The following is a 13,224-nucleotide window of genomic DNA, read 5'->3' as shown; positions in this document are numbered from 1 at the left end:
GCAAAATTTTACCAGAATAGACAAATAAGGCCATTACATTCTGGTAAAGAGAATAATACAACAAAAAAATATATATAACACTAGTAAATCTATATACCCTAAATGTCAAGGCAGATGTTTACATTTAAAAAAATACCCTTTGATATTAAATCCCAGGTAGATCACAATACAGTAATACTGGGTTATTTCAAAAAATCCTTATCACCAATACACAGGGCATCAATGCATTAAATCAATAAAGATATATGCAACCTAAATAATACTGAAAATCAAATGGATCTAATAGACATCTATAGACTGTTTCACCCCAGAGACCTAAGATGGTGGGCTAGAGGAAAGATGCATTCTATGTAGCTCCATGAACTGATATTTAAGCAGTGGGAACAGTGTTTCTCTGTGAGTTGAGGACCCGTGACGGTTGCTCCCATGCAGGAATCCTGGCTGCTGTGCTTGTGCCTGTCCCCAGGCCTCAGCATCAAGAAGGACTGCTGGCTGCTTGCCCACACAGGACCTCTGGCTGCCATGCCAACTAGGAACTGTGGCCCCAGTGCTCACTCAGGATCCCTGGCCGCCTACCTGCACAGGAATCTTGGCCACTGCTCCCACACAGGACCTCTGGCTGCCACTCCCATGTGGACACTCATGTACCAGTGTGGGGGTCCATCTGTTGCCTCCATCTTGGGACACTGCAACCACTGCAATAATGCCCTACACTTGGTAGCCTGCACCTGGGGACACTGGACAGGGTCTAGAGACATCCGCCAGCCACAACACTGCATACCACAGAGCTGCATCTCTGAACACTCTGCCCAATGCCACCACCCACTCCCACCTGACCCAACATCCAGTCTCTGAAAGCAGCCACCTCCGTCTTGGGACACCTTTGTTGCCATCTTTAGTTGGAGGCAACTCCCAGCTTGGGACACCAGCTTGGCCTAGAAGCAAAATCAAGGTACCTATTTTCCCTATAGTCATTAACCCAGCACAATTCTTATACCTATTGTCCCCAACTCCCCCAACTGGCTCCTGCAGCCACTAACCTTGCACAGTGCTTGCTGCTGTACGGCCATCTGTAGTTCACAAAACCTGGTCCTGAACTGTCAAATACAAAACAACTCTTTGTGGCAGGTGCACAGGCCCCAGAATGCAGCCCACAAGACCTGCAGAGAAAGAGGTACCTGAATGAGAAGCAGAAAGGGAGTGGGTGAGTGACATACAGTTTAGAGACTAAATTAGAGACTAGGAATTGTGAGGTATATAGGTGATATAAGGAAATAAATCCAGGTGCACATTTTACATGAGCAGGCCTCAAAGGAGATTCTTGGGGTGCAGTCTCCAGTTGGAGACTGGTAAGTACTACACCCCACTTCCAGGAGTTATGCTCACAAAACCAACCTCTCCACCCTAATAACATTTACCATCCTGAGGGTAGAGATACCAGCAAACAAAAGACAATCCCACCTATTGGATGAGAAAGGTAGCAGGAAAGATACTAAATGCAAACAAAAATAATCTTTGTATTTTCTTTCAAGATTTTTTTTTATTTTCCCTTTTTCTTCTTTTTTCTCTCTCTCTTCTCCTGGCTTCACAACCTCAACATTTGGGAAACAAAATACTTTTCATAGATTAGGCTACTGAGGTCTGAGTTGTCTGAATAGTTTATTACAGTAGTGTTGTATATTTTCTTATCTCCCATTTTTACAGTTTTTGTTTTTCTTAATTTTTATAGTTGTTTTCTGCACTTTATCTATTGTCTTCCCACTTACTTGTCTCCCCCAAATCACTTCCTCTCTTTTCTCCTGCTACTAGCTAACTTCTTTAGATTCCTCTTTAATGCTTCCTAGGATCTATTACCTCCTACCTCCTTAACATCTCATCCTACACCCCACTCACCAATTCTCTCTTTGTTCACCATCAAAAACTGTAAACTATTTTGCAAATCTACTATTTATATTGTAGATAATAATTGAACTTACTATTTCTGTACATTGTGATAAAACTGGAAATGTCTTAATAGGAGCTATTTGCTTTAAGACTGTATATTGTTTGTATTGAGATCTGTTAATATTGATCTCTTTCTTAAAGGACAGGTATTGGAACTCTGCAGGGACACTATAAGCCTATAGGGTAAAAACTGTAACACCCCAGACCTGCAGTGCTAGAAGGGAAAACACACAAACAACACAAAAAAACAAGGGGAGAGAGTGCCCCAAACAAACCAAGATACTATATTATTAGAATCCATGGCCAGCACAGCATAAGAAATGACAGAAAAGGAGTTCAGGATATACACAATTAAAATGTTCTGTGAATTTAAGGATGCTATAAGAGAGTGAATACAGTTAGCAAAAGGTCATTTTGATAAAGTTCTACATAAGCAAATACAGGAAGCAAAAGATTACTTCAATAAGGAGATAGAGGTTCTAAAAAAAAAGACAAACAAACAAACAGAAATCCTTAAAATGAAGGAGACAATAATCCAAATTAAAAACTCAATAGAAAACATCACTAACAGATCAGATCACTTGGAAGACAGAACCTCAGACAATGAATACAAAGTATATAATCTTGAAAATTAAATTGACCATGCAGTGAAGATGGTAAAAAACCAGGAGAAGAACATTGAAAGATTATGGGATAACAACAATACAACATTTAAAAACTATTGGGATAGAGGAAGACACAGAGCTACAAACCAAAGGAATGAACAATCTGTTCAATGAAAGAGTATCAGAAAATTTTCCAAACATGAAGAATGAATTGAAAAATCAAACATAAGAGGTTTACCGGACACCAAATGTGCAAAATTACAACAGATCTACACCAAGGCATATTATAATGAAAATGCCAAGCATACAGAATTAGGAGAGAATTTTAAAAGCCACAAGAGAAAGGAATCCAGTTACATATAGAGGGAAACCAATTAGGAAAGGAAGAGATGGGGAAGGGATCAGTTATCATAACGATAGAAGGAAGATCAGTGGAGTAGAATATAACCATAGTTTACTCATTGATTCTATTATGTACTAAGGACATAGATCAATTTATTGTTTTATTCTTCTAAAAAAATTGAGACATGATTCATGTACCATAAAATTTCACCTGTTCTTCTTTTTCTCAAGCTTTTTTGAGGTGTAACTGACAAATAATATTTTACATACTTGAAGTGTGCAATCTGATGATTTGAAATGCATACACATCATGAAAAGATTGCCACATAAAGTTAATACATCTATCAACCTAAATAGTTACTTCTTTATTTTTTTCTATTTCTCCCTCTCTCTTTGTCTCTCTCTCAATCTGTTTTACTTTTGTGCCCCCACTCTGTTTTACTTTTGTTATAATGCTTGATATCTACTATGGATTTGATAAGTGGACCCAAAAGATCATGTTTTAAAGGTTTGGTCACAAGTATGTGGTACTATTGGGAGGTGGTGGAAACTTTATAGAATAGTTCTTTCTGGAAGGCATTTAAGTCACTGGGACTTGTCCTTGATGAAGATAGTGGGACTCCAGCTCCTTTCGCTCTCTTTGCTTTCTGGCTGCCGTGGCATGAACAGCTCTCTCTGCCATGTGCTTCTCTCTTTCACGTACTTCACCCGCAGGCCCAAAGGCAACAGGGCAAGCAACCATGGAATGAAACCTCCAAAACTATAAGCCAAAATAACACTTTCCTCTTTTTAATTTGATTCATCTCAGATTTTTATCACAGTAAAGAAAAGCTCACCAGCACAATAGCTACTCTTGCAGCAATTTTCAAATATATGTTATTATTAACTGTAGTCACCTCTGTTCATTGGATCCTCTGAACTTATTCATCATATAAATAGAAAGTTTGAACTTTCTTAATATTGAAAATATTTGCACAGCATTGTGAAAAATTAACACATGTTTGCAAAGTATAATGGTCAGTTCAGAGTAATTAGGACTCAGGTGTATCTCAGTAGTATAGCACTTACCTGTGTGAGGTCCTGGGTTCAATATCAAGCACTACAAAAAATGAATTAATTAAAAAATTAAATTTAAGGGTAATTATGAACCATCTCCTAAAACTTATTATTTCTCTATGTTCTAAAACTTTGCTCTCTTCTAGTTATCTTGAAGTATATCACAAAATGTTATAGACTACAGTTACCCTACTGTGATATATAAAATACCAGAACTTATTTATCATGTCTGTGTTTTGTTAACCATTACCTCTCCTCTCTTCTGCCAATGTCTTAGTCTCTAATGACTACTATTCCATTATCTTCTTCTATGAGATTTAAAAATCTTCCATAAATGAGTGAGAACATGTGGTATTTGTCTTTCTGTACCTGACATATTTCACTTTATGTGTTGTACTTCAGTTCCATCCATATTGAATAAAATGACAATATTTCATTCTTTTTATGGTTGGGTAATGTTCCAGGGTGTGCATACATACCATATTTCTTTATGATCCCGATTGTCTATTTTTACTTTTGTTGCCTGTGTTTTCAGTGTCTTACAGAAAAGGAGAATCTTTGCATATACTATGTCTTGAAGTATTTCTTGTATGTTTTCTTCTAGGAGTATCATAGTTTTAGGTCTTACATAGAGGTCTTTAGTTCATTTTGATTTGATTATTGCATATGTTGAAAAATAGGTCAGTAGTTGCATTTTCCTTCAGTTTTTATCCATTCCCTGCCCTCCGAAACCTTTATTGAAGAAACTATACTTTTTCTACTTCTAAAGTTGGCTGTAGGTGGATTAATTTTGGGCTTCCTTATTCCCCTATGTCAGTTTTTCTATCAGTACCATATTATTTTGGTTACTACAGATTAGTGGTATGTTTTGAATCCAATGTTGTGATACCTACAACATTTTGTTCTGGATTCCTTTGGCTAATCTGGGTCTTTTGTGGTTCTGTATGAATTTTGTGATTGTTTTTTCTATTTGTGTGAATAATATAATTGATAACTTGGTGGGTATTGAATCGATAAATTGCTTTGAGAAGTATGGACCAATTAAGAAGAGTCATTCTTTCAATTTATGAACATGGAATTTCCTTCTTTTTTTTGTCTTTGGTTTCTTTTATAGTGTATTATAATTAAAATTCACTTTTTAATGTAAATAATTTGATATTTTTTTAGTATACTCACACACTTGTTTTATCATCTCCACCATCTAATCATAGAATATTTTGATTACCCTAGCAGGAAATGCCAGATGTTTACAATTACTAATCTTTCTGTCTCTACAGATTTTCATTTCAAGGACATTTGATATAAATAGAATAATGCAGAATATGGATTTGGCTTATTTCACTTATAACAATGTTCTCTAAGTTCACCATGCTGTGTGTATCACTTCAGTGCTTTTTATTATTTAAGTGAATGATCCCCAATTTACAGTGATTTTACTTACCATTTTCAAATTTGTAATAGTAGGAAAGTGATACATTCAGTAGAAACAGTACTTCAGATTCTGAATTTGATCATTTTCTGGGTTAGCATTGTGTGGGATGATACTTTTCATGATTATGGGTTGTAGCCAACAAGCCACTACTCCCCCAGTCAGTCACATGATTATGAAGGCAAATATCCAATGCTCTTCTGTGTTTCTAAGCCATGACATTCAGTAAGATAGATCTTTCAGGTTAGGACATCTTCAGTTTGTGATGAATTAATTGGGACATATTCCCACCATAAATTCCAAAGTAGCTGGATTCACCTGAATGTTTAGGCTATCTTTTGTTTACTCATTGATTATTTAATGAACATTTGGATCAGTTGTACATTTTGCCTACTTTGAATAACATTGCTATCAATGTCTGTTTTTTTTTTTTTTTGTTGTTGTTGTTGTTTGTTTTTGTACCAGGGATTGAACTCAGGGGCACTCAACCACTGAGCCAAATCTCCAGCCCTATTTTGTATTTTATTTAGAGAGGGTCTCATTGAGTTGCTAAACACCTCCATGTTGCTGAGGCTGGATTTGGACTTGCAATGCTCCTGTCTGAGGCTCACAAGTTGCTAGGATTATAGGCATGAACACAGAGCCTAGCTCAATGCCTATTTTTAAGTTTTTGTTTGGCGGTATATTTTCATTTCTTTGAATATATATTTCTCTAAAATTTCTCTAAAAGAGAAATTGGTGGGAATTTCCAATTTTCCAGAAAAGTGTGAAGTTTCCAATTTCTCCATATTCTTACCAAATACTTCTTATTTTCTTCTTGGTTATAGACATTTGGGGAATGTTAGTATTTCATCATACTTTTAATTTGTGTTTACATTTCCTCATGCGCTTATTGGACATTGGTATATCTTGTTTGGAGAAATGTGTTTTCAAATTTTCATTGACCATTAATAATTGGATTTTCTCTATATTATTATGTTTAAGAGTTGTTTTGTTTTGTTTTTGGGAGGTACTGGGGTTTGAATCTCAGTTTAACCACTGAGCCACATTCCCAGCCCTTTTTCTTTTTTTTTTTTTAATTAATTTTTTTTAAATTGTAGATGGACATAATACCTTTATTTTGTTTATTAATTTTTATGTGGTGCTGAGGATCAAACTTAGTGTCTCACATGTGCTACAACCCCAGTTTTAGCCCTTTTTCTTTTAAGACAGGGTCTTGGTATATTGCTTAGGGCCTCACTAAGTTGTAGAGGCTGGCTTTGAACTTGTGATCCTTCCGTCTCAGCCTTCTAAGCCACTGGGATTACAGACATACACCACCATTGTTTAAAATTTCTTTATAAGATACTAGCCCATATCAAATATATTTTCCTATTATGTGGACATTATTTTCACTTTTTTATAGCATTTTTTGAAATTCAAAACTTTATAATTTTGATAAGGTAAAATTTATCTACTCTTTATTAGTTGTTTTGCTTTTGGTGGCATATCTAAGGAACCATTGCTTAATTTATGGTTAGGAAGGCTTATGTCTATATTTTATCACAAGAGTTTTATAATTTACACTCAAGAATAAGAACAATTTTTAGTTAATTTTTGCATGTAGGGTCAAGATGAGGTCCATATTCATTGTTTAGAAAGTGCATCCAGTTGTCTCAAAGACATTTGTTGAAAAGATCATTGTTTCCCCAGATGAATTGTCCAGGTGCCCTTATTGAAAGTCAGTTGACCATAAAAGTAAGGATTTATTTTTGCATTCTCAATTCTTTTCAGTAATCTATGTTTATTCTTGTGCCAATATCACAATGACTAGTTTATATAGCTTTCTGCAAGTTTTGAAATTGGAAAGGGAATCCATTTTTCTTTTTTTTTTCTTTTCAAGTGAGAAAAGAGAGAGAGAGAGAGAGAGAGAGAGAGAGAGAGAGAGAGAGAGAGAGAGAATTTTTTAATATTTATTTTTCAGTTTTCGGTGGACACAACATCTTTATTTTATTTTTATGTGGTGCTGTGGATCGAACCCAGGGCCCCACGCATGCCAGGCGAGCGAGTTACTGCTTGAGCCACATCCCCAGCCCTGAATCCATTTTTCTTAAAGATTGTTTTCTTCTTTCTGGTTCTCATATATTTCCATGGGAATTTTAGGATGATTTGTTCATATCTGTTAAAAATGCATTTGGAGGTTTTCTTATAAATTATGTTAAGTATGTAGATCAAGGTTAATTCCCTTAATCTGGGAATTTTCTCAGTCTGATTTCCCATTTATTTAAATATTTAAAAATTATATTATAGTTTTCTTGTTATGGGCCAGACTATATGGGCAATGACTAAACAGACTGCATTTTATCCTGAGTCTTCATGTTGTAAAATAAATGCTTCTCCCATGGGAACACCTGCCTCTGTACCCATTAATAGTTGTTTAGTATAGAACATTTGGCGATGCAAAATGGCAGTTCTTACACGATATAAGATTGTTCTCTCTTTGGTTCCCATTTTTCTCGGACAATGTACCCTGTTGGAGAATGATTGTCTAGGCATTAGTAACCATTCTTTATCTTGTACTCATCTAGGGTATTTTTTACCAATTTCCTCTTCTGCTTATGATTTTAGATCTCATGATGTTTGTTTATGGTTTTGAATCATAGCAACAGCCACTTTTGATTAATGTGGTTTTGGGCTATGAATATGTACTCTAACCTTTGGAGGGGTAAAGGGTGTAGGCTTGCACCTACCTGTTGGCCCACCAGGCAGTGAATCTGAAACACCAGCTGAAAAATATAGATGGTTTCATCTCCTACTTTAAGATCAACTAGGTGATTTATTACAATCTCACCATAACATTCTTTCAATAGATCTTATAAATTCAGTGTATAAGTTTTGAAGTTCTTTAATTACATTTAATCTTAATTTTATTATGTTTATCCTATATTAAATGAAAATATTTTGTTAATTTAATTTTCAGATTGTGTGTTGTTATTATATGGAATTTGATATTTTATGATTTTGAATTCTGCAACATTAATAAACATGTTTCTTAACTCAGTTTTTTTTGTGGGTTTTTAATTGCTTTGATACAAGACAATGTCATTTACAAATAGCTAAATTTTATAGTTTCTTTTAGTGTTTCAAATGATTTCTTCTCTGTTTCTCTCTCTCTCTCTCTCTCTCTCTCTCTCTCTCTCTCTTTCTGTGTGTGTGTGTGTGTCTCACTCCCTCTTTTCTCCTTTGTCTTTGTCTTTGTCTAATTGCCTTGTCTAAAACCTCCAACATAGTGGTCAATAGATATAATTAAAGTATATATTAGCCTCATCTTCCTGATCTCAAGAGGAATGTTTTTAATGTTTTACATTAGTTAAAATATTATTGCTATTTTTTCATGTATTCCTTTTATCAGGCTGAGGAAATTTTGTTATATTGTTAGTTTATTGAGTATTTTTATTATAAAAGGATTTTGCCAGTTTATTCTGTGTATATTGAGTTGATAAAAGTGTTTTTATTCTTGGCTATTTATTGTAGTCATGTGTTACAATGATATATTTTTGATTGTGAACTTATTTTGCAATTCTGGAATATGTCTTGTTTGCCCATATTGATAATAGCTTTTATACATAGATGGATTCAATTTACATTTTTTTTTGAGGATTTCTCCTTTCATAATCATTAGGGAATTCTGATCTGTATGTGTTTAAAAATTGTGTTGTTTTTTTTTCTGGGTTTAATGTCAGAGCAATAGTGGCCATATAGATAAATAAGGAAACATTTCTTTCTCTTCTGGTTTATGGAAAAGTTGGCAAACATTTAGAATTAATTCTCTTCTAAAAATTTTCCAGTTACATCATTTATTTTTAAATCATTAGTTTAATCCTTTTTACTTATTGGTCTATTTGTTTTATATTTCTTATTGACTCACATTTTTTAGTATTTGTTTTATGTAGAAATTTGTCCATTGAATAATATAGGTATTCTGTTTAGTTGTAATACAATTGTTCACAGTATACTCTTATACTACTTTATATTTCTGTAACGTCAGTAGTAATATATGTTTTATTTTTATTTCTGATATTAGTAATTTAAAAATCTTTCCTTTTTTCTTATTTATTTCAAATCTTTTCAAAGAATAAATTTTGGTTTTACTGATTCTATTATTCTTCCAATTTCTATTTATTTTCTTTCTAATTATTATTCCTTTTTTCTGTTTATTTGGTTTTAGCTTGCTCATCTTTCCTTTTAGCTTTTATAGATGGAAGTTTAACTTATTGACTTGAGATGTTTTCACATTTTTTAAAAAACAGGTTTTTTTAAAAACATTTGTTTTCAGAACTGATTTAGCTGCATCTCATGTTTATGCGGTGATTTTTTAAAATTTAATTCATCTCACAGCATTTTAAAATTTCCATTTTGATTTTTTAACCTATTTGTATTATGGGATATTAAGTATGATTTGTAGTTAATATATATTTTAAGCATACTTTTAATCCATTCTGACACAGACAATCTTTGCCTTATATTATTGTCAAATCTATTTATATAAGATGGAATTTATTCATAACATTTTGATGTATGTTTTATAAGTCAAATATCTCTGATTTGCCTATTTATCCATAATAGTCTTATTTTGTGTTGAACACAAATTTTCTTGCTTACATTTTAATTTACTTTTAATTTCTTTTTATTATATTTTTGAATTATTTTCTCAGTGCTTGCCCTGACTTTTCAAAAGCAAATTTAGTTCTCATTTAACTAAAACAGTTTAGTTTGGATTAATGCCAACTTAATGTCAAAAGAACACTAACACATGGCTCCCGTGTGGCTTCATTCCCTCATGTTATTTTGTGTCCTTTACTACTGGTACCATGGAATCTATAAATTTTTACTTATGTGACCATAAATACAGGTTTATATCTATTACTATGCAGTTATCTTTTAAATCTGGAAAAAAATTATAAGAAAAAACTACATTTATACTCTTTTGTATTTATTAATGCAGTGACCTTTATCAGTACTCTGCATTTCTTAGGATAGATTTGAGTAACTGTCCTAATGTCCACTTTTATTCTAAAAGATTCATTCTAAAAGAGTTCTTATAATGGAGATCTGATAGCAACACATTTTGTTTATCTAGAAATGCCTTAAATTTTCCTTTATTTTTGAAGGACTGAATATAGAATTCTTAGTTGACAGTCTTTGTCCTACAACACATTGAAAATGTCACCCCCTTACTTTTTTTACTCCTTTGTGTTCTGATGAGACTTACCTGTTCATCTAACATACTCTTGCTGTTTTCAAGATTCTGTCTTCATTTTACTCATTTATATATGATGTGTCTGGGTGAGGATAGCTTTCAATGTTGTTTTTTTTTTTTTCCCCCCTTACTTTTAGTTGATTGAGTTTCTTGGATGTTTCTCATCAAATTTAGAAAAAATTATGGATTTTTTTAATGTTCTTTTTATCTCTTTCACTATGTCCTCCATTTCTTGGAGTTTCAAGTACTTGATGGTTTAGTACTAGTCTGTTAATTTTTTGTAATTATTCAAGATATTTAAAATAGCTGGCTTAATGACTTCATCTTCTAAGTTCAACATGTTGGTTGGTTTTTACAGAGATAGTTTCTATGTCTAATTTGTCCTCTCTGTGGAATCTATTCTTTTTCATATGTCTAATTTTGAAGATTTAAATAAAATAATGTAGCAACTGTCAATCAGATCCCACTTCCTTGCGTTTCATCATTGTTTTTAATTGTTGCTATGGTTTGTGCTCTTTGTTTAGTAACTTATGTGAACTAAAATTGGAAACTGTATTCGGGTCTTCTATGGTCACTGATATCTATCAACTCTGACAGCTTAGTGTTCAGGTAACAATTGGATAGAGATATGTTTTAAATGCCTAGAGGCAATAATCTTCCGACTTTTGCTGGAGGGGTGTAGGGTTCTGTTCACCTTCAGATCTGTGAGTTAATGTGCAGAAAGTTAGTTGAAAGTTGTTGCAGTCTTTACCTCTTTGTTTTAAAGAGCCTCCAGATCAGCTAGAGGCACTCCCAGGTCTTTTCTAAGCTAATGTCAGTCCTAAACATGAGTAAAGCTGTAGATATGTACTTGGATTCTGAGGTTCTGAGAGGAATATGACTGAAAGAGTAAGAGCATTTTGAAACCTCCCATGAATATCTCTTACCTCCTCTTCCTTTTAAGTACTATTGATTAGTTTCTTGTTTTCTGTTATTGCTTTGTTAGGTAACTGTGATTTAAACAGTTTTTGTTGATTGTTTTTGACGAACTCCTCCCAAGAAAAGGCTATTCTCACTGGATGAGTTTTTAATAACAATAGATGAAGACAAACCCTAAAAATGGTTTCTATGGAACTGCCTGACAGATCAAAAGATGGTAATTGTGTGAGAATGAGGCTTTTGAGATATAACTGCAGCATATTTCTTCAGTGGCAGCTGGACTGCCACTTTTCACTGATTGTATACCTATTAATTTCCTTCCTACCACAAAACTGAAAGGAAGAAAATAGAAATAGGACAAGTTAAAACACCACAAAGGTCATTGTTATTACTGAAATTCAACCTGTTATTTTTGTTTTCCTTAGTAACTCCATGACATTGGTTAATTTCTAGAATACTGAAAAATTGATTTTCACAGTTATTGCCAGTGTTTTTATTCCTTTTATGGAGCACAAGATGTTTGTGGGATCTACCTACAACATCCCCACTATATTCCTCAACTAGTTTTTACATTTTAATAGTAATGGTACTTAAGTAGCTTTCTAATTTTTGTTATTAAGACAAATTGTTCCAGTGTTATTTTTGTTCATGTCATTCTGTAAATGTTGGGTGCAGAGCAGGCTGAACTGTGTTGTCTGCAGGGCAGGCTGAACAGATGTTGGCTGCAAGATAGCCCATGCACTCAAACCCCCCTCTATCTGGTCCTTTATCACCTGTTTGCCTCAAGTCTGAACATTCAACCCTGCTCAAGGCTGAACACTTAACCCCCCCTTGGGCCAACAAGGCAGCTTGCAGACCCAGAGGCCCCATTAGATTTGGGCTATAAAAACTCCCTCCGGCCAGGCCCCCCTCTCTCTTGCTCTCTCTCTCTTGCTCTTTATCTTTCTTGTGCATGCTCTCTGTCTCTCTCTCCCTCTTCATCTCTTCTCTTTTCTCTCTCTCTCTCCTTCTTTCCTTCTTTCCTTTCTCTTTGTTGCACTGCTGCAATAAAGATCTTTTGGTTGCTCCGAGTCTTGTGGTCACTTTCCTTTCAGTAAATATGTGAATTTCTTTCTTTCTTTCTTTCTTTCTTTCTTTCTTTCTTTCTTTCTTTCTTTCTTTCTTTCTTTCTTTCTTTTTTTTCATATCACAATGGTAGACTTCTAGTGTTCATCATTTTTGGTTTTTCTTTTCTTTCAGGCATGAGAGTTTTGTAGGACAATGTTACATTTTCTTGACTGTAGGAAAATATGCCTGTCCATAAGACAGTTCTGGCCAAGAGACCATAAGAAGAAGTGTTATGACTATTAGGTTCAAGTATCAAATCATTGGCAAACTATCTTCTCTCTCCTGTTACGATTCTGGAAGAGCAATATTGTTTTAACATCAGAGTCAAAAGATCATTGCCTCCTAGATTACTGAGTCACTGCATGGCAGACCGGAAATCTAGTAGTCTTGTGCATGTTTATTTATATTTTATAATCATTTTGTCAATTTCCTTGTGAAAACTTGGTAAAACTTTAAGTAAGGAAATTTAATCATTTTAGTATTGAGCTTTCAATAATATTGGATATCCAATCCATGTTCTTTATGTAAACCAAAAATATTTTAATATTTTCTATATAGATGTCTTGCGCATCTTTTTCAAAAAT

General features: G+C 33.9%; 1 pseudogene; it reads left to right on the top strand.

Moving 5' to 3' along the window:
* The first annotated feature begins 426 nt into the window (after window positions 1-426).
* Window positions 427-13,224, top strand: part of LOC124083754 (small ribosomal subunit protein uS4-like) — a 120,070-nt pseudogene continuing 107,272 nt past the window's right edge.

This window comes from Marmota monax, unplaced genomic scaffold, assembly GCF_021218885.2.
Source record: "Marmota monax isolate L192 unplaced genomic scaffold, Marmota_monax_Labrador192_F-V1.1 WCK01_AAM20220418_F8-fsc00016, whole genome shotgun sequence".
Taxonomy (NCBI): Eukaryota; Metazoa; Chordata; class Mammalia; order Rodentia; family Sciuridae; genus Marmota; species Marmota monax.
This window is presented reverse-complemented; position numbering and strand designations above follow the sequence as displayed.